The 11,445-nt window shown below is 34.9% G+C and overlaps 1 pseudogene; it reads left to right on the top strand.

Moving 5' to 3' along the window:
• The first annotated feature begins 8,493 nt into the window (after nucleotides 1-8,493).
• On the top strand, nucleotides 8,494-9,962 carry LOC150012273 (ribosomal L1 domain-containing protein 1 pseudogene; annotated as a pseudogene).
• The last annotated feature ends 1,483 nt before the right edge of the window (nucleotides 9,963-11,445 follow it).

Below are 11,445 nucleotides of genomic sequence, written 5' to 3'. Positions count from 1 at the left end.
TGGCATTGGTTCAGGTTCGAAATGTCAGGAATTTACCAGATGAAATCTGAAACTGGCCCCCATACATAAATAGCCAGGAGAGACCAAAGAAAGAGGCAAGCCATTCCATATTGGTAGGCGACAGGTTTATTGAGCAAGGAACTTACATACCAGGTTTGTCTTAGATGGCCACAGAATGAGTAGATCTCCACACCTACCTGCCAGAACCTTAAATGTTTATATAAAGGCCTTAACTAGATTCAGTTACAAATACCATCAAGATTGTCTTAATGACACATTGTTCTCACAAGGCTATACTGTTGAGTATGGCTCATACTGTGGAAATAGTTGGTGAATGCACATTCCAAAGAAAAGGGAGGGGTAAGGAGCATACGGTTGCCTGAGTCCAGCTGGAAAGTCAACCAGTGGTCACATCCTCTTGATGATCTCATCCAACAGCTGAGGACCTATGTGGAAAAAAACTTCATGGAAGCTTATTCCCCAAGGTAATTGGCCATAACTGTTAAATAATTCTTGGAGGAAAGTAAAATAGAGAATTAAAAGAAATAATTAGTGAATTATTCTGCTTTCAATATTTTAATTCTAATGATTAAATGCTGTTTCATGCAGTTTATGTTTGACTAGTGATACATAAGAGATTTCCCTGTGGAATAAAGTAAAGTCAAATTAACTTTTAAAAAGATACTTTTGAATGTATAAACAAACATGAACTCACTGAAGCAAGGAATAACTTGACTTGCAGACCTTACCTATATTTTTGGAGGCATAAATGAAAGTGATTTCCTAAATTTGCTCGTTGTTCTGTCCTGCCGTGGACATTAGCCAGTATTAGGCCTTTTAGCAGCAGCATCAACACTTCCATTTGAACCGCATTCGAAAGGTGATACCTCTAGGAATTTAGCAACCCTTTTCGTCACTTTGAAAATCTATCTAGTGTAGCTCTAGGGAAATCTATATGATTGCCTTTCAATAAGTCCATTTCTCCAAAAGCCACTTGACATATCGATGATCCCAAGAAACTATTTGTAGCAAATCACATGTAAACTGGTAAAAAGGGTCACTTCCTGTCCTGTCCCTGTTGATGACCACTGGGGCTGTGGAATCCATGCCTTAGCCTTCAAATGGCAGTCAGTCATGCATGGGATACAAGGAAGTCTCTGTTAATGTGCTCTTTTGAGCTCGTTCTGTTTCTTTCACTCACTTTAGATAATGTTTGTAAGTTATAAAAGGGAAAGCTAAATTTTAAGATAGATAACCTAATTAAAAAATTTTTTTTGCATGCAATTTCTGGTGACTTGTGGAAATGAGACAATCACTTACTAGAAGGAAGCATGACTGACTCTAAGCCTCTGACTTATTTCCAGGCTCATGTGTTTCCAAAAGGTTATATATTTTTTCTAGGTTAATTTTAGTAGAAGCATGATTGCTTCTACCCAGGGATTAAGAACAGTGAATTGTATCCTAGATGAAACACATTTAGGTCAGGGCTATATCATATTTGTTTTTATAATATTCATCATGTGCTTGGCATATCAAAGAATTTCAATAAAATTTTCTTCAGTGCACCTAAGTTCAATTCCAAGCTCTGTCACATAGATCTAGGCCAGCCATTTAAGGTCCCTAAGGCTCATTTTCTTGATTCTGTAAAATGAGAAAGTTGCTATTATTCTGTTTTGAGGAAACAGCAGGCTAATGTTCATAAATATATTTTTAAGCTGTGGTTTTGTGTGAAAAAAGTTATTACTGTATACACATGGTGACTATATTTATAGATAACTGTATATTGTAATGTTAAGGTTATGAGGAGAGGTTAAAAAAGATTGTCGGAACACCCAACTGGAGTTCCAACAGGGGTTATTGGTACGTTATATTTCTGTCATAAATTTCTTCATAGCACTTATATCACACATTTTTTTGTTTGTTTTAAAATATTTTTCTAACCAATAGCATTTACTAAAATAGATAACTTGTTTGTCATGTACCCAGCTGAACCTCAAGCACTTAAAACAACATCTGGCACTGAGTAGACACTAAACTATTTTTAAAATAAATCAATATCACCATATTGCAGAGATCGGCTCACCACTGGGTCCCTGTCTGTCAGTGTTTATGCTGATCAGTATTTTTTAACCTACCTGAGGCTAGAGATATGAATATGAAAAATCACAATTTTTATCTTACATAAATAGAAAGTAAAAATATTTTTAAATACTATATGTGAGCAAGTATATTTTGCTATTAAAAATTAGAGGATTATGTAAAAAGATATAATTATTAAATCATAATTTTATGGTAGGCATTGTTTTACCTCAGATAATTAAACTTAACCTTTGTGTGATTCATATCATATTTTTATTTATGTTACATTTTCTAAGAAACAGATTTCAGAATTTGTTTGCTTTTTAAAAAGCATTATTGGCTCTCATACTAAAAGAAATATTTTTGAATGAAATCTTATAACTATGTAATAAAATCTTATCATTAATCAATGATCCAAATACTGTTTCATGTTTATTCAACCATGCACTAAAGTAGTTGGCATTTTGTTGGCAGGTCTTGGTGAATTACTTCATCTTTTCAGAAATGTTTAAACCGAACCGACAGTTTGGACTAACATGATTGCCTACTTTTTTCACAATATGAGCCAAATGATTTTCTTGCATATAAAGTTAAGAACAAAAAAAAAGGGTTGTCTACCACAATTGTTGCTTTGCACTTGAGAATGTATGGCAGCATATAGTTGTGCTCAAGGACATGAATGGTTGGTATGAAATAGTTCTGGATTAATCATGTTAAGAGCTTTAGAAGCCTTTTGTCTTATATTCTACTTTCTCTGGTAAAAATAACACATTTATTTCTGAATTTGAACGTTTTTCTTTTAGTTTGGTTGATTTGAACACTTGTAAATGCTTTCTGTCTTCCATTTTTCTGTCTGAATATCATTTTACATTCTAATTTTTTCTCTGGCTGATGTGAATTCTGTTTTAATATTTTAAATATTAGATGGGATTCCTTGATCATTTGGCACTGTCTCAGTTATCAAAAAGACCTGTTATAATGTTTTTGTTTGTTTCTAAAATGGAAAACACTTTAAATTGAGATTTTATTTTCATTGGTATTCTCTTAGATGAATAGAATTCAGTTTTTTAACATTGAGAAAAATATCTAAATTATCTAATATCATTACATTCATTTTTCTCATATTGTAATGGTAATTTTAAATTCAAAATAATTTTCTGTATCAGTATGCTTTGTGCAGGGCAAATAAAATAAGGCCCATTAATATGAGGAACTATCTCAGTGCTATATTGTGTTAGACTCTATAATTGTATTTTACTTGATAGAATAACATTAAGAAAATAATTAGTAACATTGTCTTAATTAAAATTCTGTTAATTGCAAACAACAGAAACCAACTGGAGTGAATTTACAAAAACTAGGAAATTATCCAATGAAACACAGGGGCAGCTAGGGCTCGGAAATGAATAGAGTCACAATCAAGAAAGCCATTAGAACTCCTAGCTATAATCTTTCACTTTCCTCTTGCTCTGAGTATCTGCTTCATTTTCTCTCTCTTTATAGACTGTTGTTTTTCTGCTTCTTTATGACTATGATTGAAAACTGGTCACTCACAGATACTAAGTTTACATCAACATTACTTCATCTACCCTCATTGGTTGCCTATGACCTTCAATTTCAAATTCTTGACAATCTTTATTAATTTGGCCTTGAAGAAATTGTGTTTTTTATTAATGTTACTCACCAAATTTTTTTTTCCCACCTTGCATGCATGTGATAGGATTGTGTTTCCTAGCCCCATTGTAGTTGGGGTAGACCATGTGATTTATTCTGGTCAATGAGGTGTGAGCAGTTGTGATGTGTGTCATTTGAATACCAGTAAAATACTCTTTAGAGTGTACTTTTCCTCTCCTTTGATGATGAGCAATGTTATAGTTAATGGATACTGCTCAGCTTGAATTCCTAAATGAAGATATGCCAGATTAGATTCCCCAAGCATCCCTCAATGGAGCAAGAAATAAACCTTTATTGTTTTAAGTTACTGAGATTTTAAGGTTGTTTGTTATCTTAGCACATAGCCAATCCTGTCTTGATTAATACATAGTTATACCTGGAATTGTATTAGATTTGGAATATAGTAGTCCCTCTCTATATCGTAGTTCCCTTATCACGGCCTCACTGTATCAAGGGATTTTAAAAAATATTATATTTAATTATTTATTACGGATTTTTTGCTATATCATGGGATTTTGCAGTTCTGTATACATATGTTGTTAAAGTTACGTAGGTTTAAGAGTGTAGAATATGTTTTAAGAACATAAGCAGTGTTTATAAAAGTGTGGAGAAGGTTAATAAGGGAGCGGGAAAGGTTAATAAGGAACTGGGAATGAGTTATAAGTGTGTGGGAAAGGTTTATAAAGCCTTAAAATATATATAAATACTAAAATAAATATAAGGTTTCTACTTGGCGGATTTTCACCTATTGCGGGCGGGTCTAGAATGTAATACCCATGATAAGTGAGGGAATACTGTATTTTCCTTTGAATTTGATCTGTCATTTAAAACTCCACTCTAGGCCATTGCTTTGTTCCTGTTGCCCTGCACTCACACCGTTTTCCTGTCTCTAGCTCAATACACATTTTTCTATCATGTTGTGTTGCTGTTGGTAGAATTCTCAGAAAACATACAGACAATGCATTAAAGTGAGTTGGAATAAACATTGGCCTAGGAATTAGAAAACATGCATGGACTTTTTTCTCCTATTGTTCAGCTATGACATGTAGCACTTCATCATTTTGAAACTCAATTTATTCATATGAAAATGACCATATTACACTCTACCTACCGCGATTACGGTGTATGAAGAGTAAAGCACTATAGTATACATATTTAAGTTATTGCTATTCATGTATTCATCTATTATCTCTATCTGTCATCTTTGTATAAATTGCTTAGAGGTATTTTCCAAAGCTATAGCTGGGGTTGCTTTACTTGCTCAGTTTAACTAATGAATATGCAAGTGTATAAATTCATAAATGATAATGACATGACAAATTAATAATAATATCTTTAAAATATTTTAATTGCTTCAAAACCTTTGTTTCCTCAGTATTTCTTATATTATGCTTCAATATAGTGATTAAAGAAATGATAATTCCAGTTCCATACCTCAGAACACTATGGATAATGTTCAGGTAGTGACTTAACTATGTTGCCTATTAAATGCCAATGCTAGCACTAAGTTACACTCACGTAGCCATGTTTCTGCTTAAACAGTGGGATTTATTAGTCATGTGCACTGGTGTGAGATTGGGAGGCAGAAACAATCTTCCTGTCCCCTTCCACTATTATTCTGTGAGAAACAAAGTCATGGAGATGGGAGGTGCTTCTGAAGCTGCTGTTCAGGCTCTGCTCTCCAGCTCCTGGCTTCCAGAGGCACATATGTAGCAGCAGTAATGGTGGTTTCTTAATTTCAGCCTCCTAATACCCTCTGTAGTTGCAGCAGATGTTCTTGAAATCTTCTGTTCCAGTGGTGGACTCTGAGGTGGTAATTCCCAAGTGGCTCATTTCTATCCTGTTCTTTATTTCTCAAGGCCCAGCTCATACCTTGCTCTTGCAGCCTTCTCAATGATTCTGTAAGCACCTAACCTATACTTAATTTTTTCTTGCATAAAATAGAGCAGTTATCAAACTTTAGTGTGCCTCAGAATGACCCGATGAACTTGCTAAAGCGTAGATAACCCATCTTCATTCCCAGAATTTCTGCTTTATTAGGCATGGGAGGAGGATCCAAGAATATTGACATATAATTTGACCCAGTGATCATACTTCTGGGAATATATCCAAAAGAAGCCAAAACACTAATTTGAAAGAACATAAGCACACCTAAGGTCATTGCAGCATTATTTACTATTGCCAAGATACAGAAGCAGCCCAAGTGTCCATCAGTAGATGAGTGGATAAAACAACTATGGGACATTTACACAATGGAATACTACTCATCCATAAAAAAGAAGAAAATTTTACCATTTGAGAACAGTATGGATGGATCTAGAGAGCATTAAGCTAAGTGAAATGAGCCAGTCAGAGGAAGACAAATGCCACATGACTTCACTCGCATGTGGAATCTAATGGACAAAGCTAATGAGTAAAACAGAGACAGACTCATAGATGGAGAGCAGGTGACAGCTAGTGGGGGGGGGGCGGAGATGTTAGGGTGTGGAGGGATTGAGCAAAAAGGCAAAAGGACTCAAGAACATGGACAACAGTGTGTTAATTGCTGGGGGGTATACAGGGAATAAGTGGTAATGCAAAAACAAAAAACAAAAAACAAAAAAACCAATAAAATTAATTGAAAAAATAAGTTCCCAGATTGCTGAACTAGAGACCGTACTTTGAAAACCATTGATCAGCATTTGTAATGAAGTAGGTCTTGTGCCCAAATATATCAAATAATACAGACCAGTCACAATAGTCTCTCAAAATTTCAATAATTGAACTCATTAGGTAATAATGATTCCCTAACAGAAAATATTAATTGGATTTACCAAAAAAAATGTATAATAAGATGTGTTAATACAAATTTAATAATCAGTAAAATATGCTAGAATGGCTTATGTTGAGTATATATTTTTATTTTTATTCTTTGGGTTAAATTTGTTTGGAAGATGCCATTAGTAAGTAATATTGTCATACAGCAACATATATATACCTTCTTCCACCACACCTTTATACTCACATTCGAATATCAGTTCAGGACAGAGAGGTCATACTTTTGTCACTATAGAGCTTTTCTATACATTCTGTTTTTAAAATAGAGGCTTAAAAAGAACTATTATTTAAATTTAATAATTATATTTTAATATTGCATACATTAAAGAATCTTATTTTAAATATTATCTTAATCACCTATTTAACTTAGTTTGGCCCAACAGTATTTTACATAAAATATTTTGAGGTCCAAAGATGTAAGCACTTAGAGAAAAAGTTGAAGCTAGCATTTAAGTCTTTTGATACCTGTCCAGTTTTCATTACTGCTATCAACTCTCTCTGGACTGTGGGCTTCATGTTATCTGTCTTATATATGTGTGTATTCAAATCAACAATGGAAAATTTTTGCCATACTTCAAACAAACTTTTAAAAATACATTAGTATGAATTATATTGCCAAACCCATGCTGATATTTAATATTTAAGCATCAACCAAAGGTCACTAGTTGATACCAATTTTTCTTGCTGTTAGCTATTTTTATGCTGTCTGAAATATCATTTTCTGTAATTTTAAGTTGTTCTTTGGTTCTTAGAAATAAATAATATATTTGGATGTCATCCATTATCTCCTTATGAATTAACTCCCTCACTCTATAATCATGTTGTTATATTCAATCAAAAGCTAGCTTCCTGCCAGAGTGGCTTGTTAAGGATTTGCGAATTCTGATTTTCTTATCTGAAACTTAATTGAACTCAGTGGTCAACAGCTCTTCTCCCCAGTTATCAGATAACAAAATACATTTTGGATTTTTATTATTTTCTCCAGATTTATTATTTTCCAAACTTGAAACTTTTATTTAAAAATTACTTTTTTTACAATGATTGAAGCAATTGAAAAATATAAACAAATGACCATGAATTGATTATTCTTGAAGCTCTGCTATTTTTATCAATCTCTTCTATTTTGCTTTAAATTAAAAATATAAAACAGTCTAGAATTTTCTAATTCAGTCTAGCCCATAGAGCAACTCAGAGACATTTGGTTTATTTCTGTCTCTGTTGTCAGTTCTGGTCCATGAAAATTAACCTTCCAAGGCTACCTCATGATGTACCTGGAACCTAGTAAAAGTTTCTTATGGAGTTGTCACATAGCTTTAAAATTTAGGTGGCAAATTAGAGATCTAATCTAATAATTTAATGATGCTTGAAAAGATGAAATAAGTCATCTCTGCAAAATCATTTCTGATTTAGAGTTGGTTAGGTGATTAATAATTGTCAAAGCTGGGTGATGGTACAGAGGGTTTACCACAATATAAGTCTCTCTACATTGGCATATGATTATAATTTTCTGAAATAAAGAGCTTTAAAAAACAGAATATGAAATGATATTTATAAGGATTGTGTGGCAAGGTGAGATGCATAGTGCATCGAGAGATGTTTAGTACATAATACATAGAGAAATTTTTAGGATGTAAGTGAAAAATAATTATCATCTCTACTGGGATTTATTGTGTGCAAATAGTCCATGACTAGGAAAAAATAAGATAAAAAGAAATTGATATGTTAGAGCAGAGATCAATTATTTTCATCGGTGTTTTCTTTATTTAGACATCAAAATACTAATTTTAAGTGTACTTAAATTTTTATGTAAATCTCTTTTTTATAAAGATGAACGGTATACAATTATATAAGAAAATAAAACTTAGTGCTCATTATTCCTGAACAACAACTAGTAATGCAGTCACATTCGTACATTTAAAAATGATGACTGAGTGGGCTCCGCACGCGGGTCTGCCAGAGGTGAGCGGGCACCAACACCTAGCCGCCACCTCAGCGACCCCGACAACCCTGAAACAGAGGGAGAAAGGGCAGGTCGGAAGGACAGCGGAAGCTCTGCTGGCACGTTCCAGGTCTAGGGAAAAGACAAATGTCTTGATTTTGAATGAGAATGAAAAAATTTTTAAATGGTGATATTACAGAAAATTCCATTATTCACAGTATTCGATCCGACTTAGCAGATATCTGTTTATTTACTAAGGACGAATCCAATGTTACTCTTGAAAAAATGGGACATTTTTATAAGAAGCTTTTGAACAAGCATGGAATTAAAACCATTTCTCAGGTTATTCCCCTCTGAACTTAAAAAAAAAAAAGGAGTATAAAGCCTATGAGACCAAGCTCTGCATTCGGGGTATTTTCGATTTCTTTCTTACTGATGCAAGACTTAGGCGGCTATTACCCTCACACCTCGGGGAGACATTCCTGTAAGAGAAAGAATGTTGCAGTACCTGTAGACCTTCAAGCCAAGAATCCTTCCAGTAGGATCAACCAATTGATAAGCAGAACAGCAGACTTAAACATCTCTAAAAGTGGTTCTTGCAGCACCATGTGCATCTGTCACACTGGAATGCAGGTTCAGTACATCATCGAAAACATTGTAGCTGTCACAGAAATTGTCAAAGTGGGAGAGCGTGAAACTCTCCTAAGTGAAAAGTGAGAAATCAGTGGCTCTTCCCATCTTTTCTTCATTTGACAGCAGTCAGGATGAAGCCAAAGGAGTGTACACTCCTAGTCAGAGAGAAAAAGAAGCAAATACAAAAAAAAAAAAAAAAAGAATATAATGAAACAAAAAAGGAGAAGGAAAGAAACAGAAGACTTATGAAACAGGATGAAAAGCTGCATCAGCCTTAACTACAGAGGAGGCGGCCCATGAAACTAATGGTCCTCCAGTGAAGGACCCTGGACCCCAGAAGACAGACACCCCCAAGCCTGAGAAAGAAACTCAAAGAGTAAAAGAAAAGCCCGAAGTAAAGTGCAAGGTGAATCAGGAGACAAAATTCCTCTACTTGCCCCAATTGGAAAAACTCCTGCCAAAGAAAATGTATAGATACAAAAATATGCCACAGGAAAGAAGTCTCCAAAAAAAGACTCCTGGTCCCAACACACCTTGTGGGAAGGAGACCTACCCACCTTTGGAGACCCAGAAAGCAGCAGAGCCCAAGATTCCAGGGTAAGGTCCAGGGAAAAAGCCAAGAATCAAAAATACAGGGGAAAAAACAGACCTAAGACAGATGCCCCAAAAGCCAGAGGCCAAGTTCTTCACTACAGCTAATAAAGCTGCAAAAAAAAAAGAGCTCCCTATACTCTCAAACAATGACCTAAAAAAACCCAAAGTGCCTAAAGTCAATGACTCAACCAGGAAGAAACATCAGAGCTGCCCTGAGGCCTTTTGAAGAATACCTGGGTCCTGACGCCTGCGGCAACCTTCTCCAAGAGTGAGGCCTAGACTTGAATATGTTTAAAACCTCCACAAGTAATTCTGATATATGTTTTTGGGTGTAAGAACCAGTAGTTTGGATCCATTTTTTAAAATTGCGCTTCCGTGAATTTGCTAATATAATAGAAAATACAATGCTTTTATTAAAGTGTAGGATATGCTTCTGAGGAAAAAAAAATGATGACTGAGTTTTGTAGGACAAGTGAGAATAAACATCCCAAAATCTTTTTTTGAAAAAAGGTGCTGTAATTCATGAAGTAGTTTTAGCTTTTGTTTTGGTAAAGATCATGAACCACTACGCCAGAAAAACTGGCATAAATGTAACTCAAATATCACAATATTAGAGTGTTTATGGAACATGCTCATGGAACTGCAGCTTAAGAGCACTTTTTAAAAAGCTTTTCCATGCTAGTCCTCTAAGACAGGTTATACAACTATGACTATTAGAAACACCTTGTGTTAAAGAGAAAGTGCACCACTGAAAATTATGACCAGAATGTAAGCTCAATATTTTTAAAATTTAACATAAGCAAAATTATAAGATAAAACCTCCACTCATTAAATAAATGATGCCTTTGAACTTGTAATTGTTAGAGAAGGTAATCAAAATGACGTGACCTAGGCAAGTGGCGGTTCTTCACTGCCCACCATTCCCACAGTAGGAATCATACTCAAGAACGTCTTGAGAGACCAATGTGCTGTTGAGACCTTACAGATGGTATGTACAACTGAATCCTGTTAAAACCTCTTTATTTAAAACTTTCAGATTCTGGCAGGTATGTGTGGAGATTGACTCATCTTGTGGTCACCCAAGACAAGCTAGGTATGTAAGTTCCCTAGCTTATTAAATCTGCCACCTACCAATAGAGAGTGGCCTGCCTCTTTCTTCCATCTGTCCTTGCCCTCTGTGTATGGGAGACAATTTTAAATTTCCCCTGGGAAGCTCCTGAGGGTGCAAACCTACAGTGATAAATAGTAAGAAGAATAGTAGTAAAAACATGAAAGAGTGTTTATTCTTTGTACCAAAACTGGTACTAGGAATAAGCAAGCAAGACAGGGAGAAAATGATAAAGAGGTACTTGCTCTCTGGGTCCTCAAGTGCAGGGTCGGCACCTGAGAAACAGTGTCTCCTTAAGTTTTGCCCCCTAGGTGCCTTACTTGCCTTGCCTTAGTCCCAGCCCTGCTTTGCATCAATCCAAAAAATTCAAATTAGAGCTCTGATTGCCAGTCCCCCATTGGCAATCCAGTTACTTCTGAATTCCTGACTCACAGAAACTTTGAAATAAAAAATGCTTATTGTTTTAAGCCACTGGTGATGCAGCAATAACTAATGCAATAGCAGATTTGAGGAATTTTATCTTTGTACCCCCCCAAAAAAGGAATTCTGTGTTGATAATATAGTCTTATCATAGTGGTTAAAAAAAAGACTTTGGAGTCAG

Source organism: Furipterus horrens, unplaced genomic scaffold, assembly GCF_987537825.1.
Source record: "Furipterus horrens unplaced genomic scaffold, mFurHor1.1.pri manual_scaffold_4, whole genome shotgun sequence".
Taxonomy (NCBI): domain Eukaryota; kingdom Metazoa; phylum Chordata; class Mammalia; order Chiroptera; family Furipteridae; genus Furipterus; species Furipterus horrens.
This window is presented reverse-complemented; position numbering and strand designations above follow the sequence as displayed.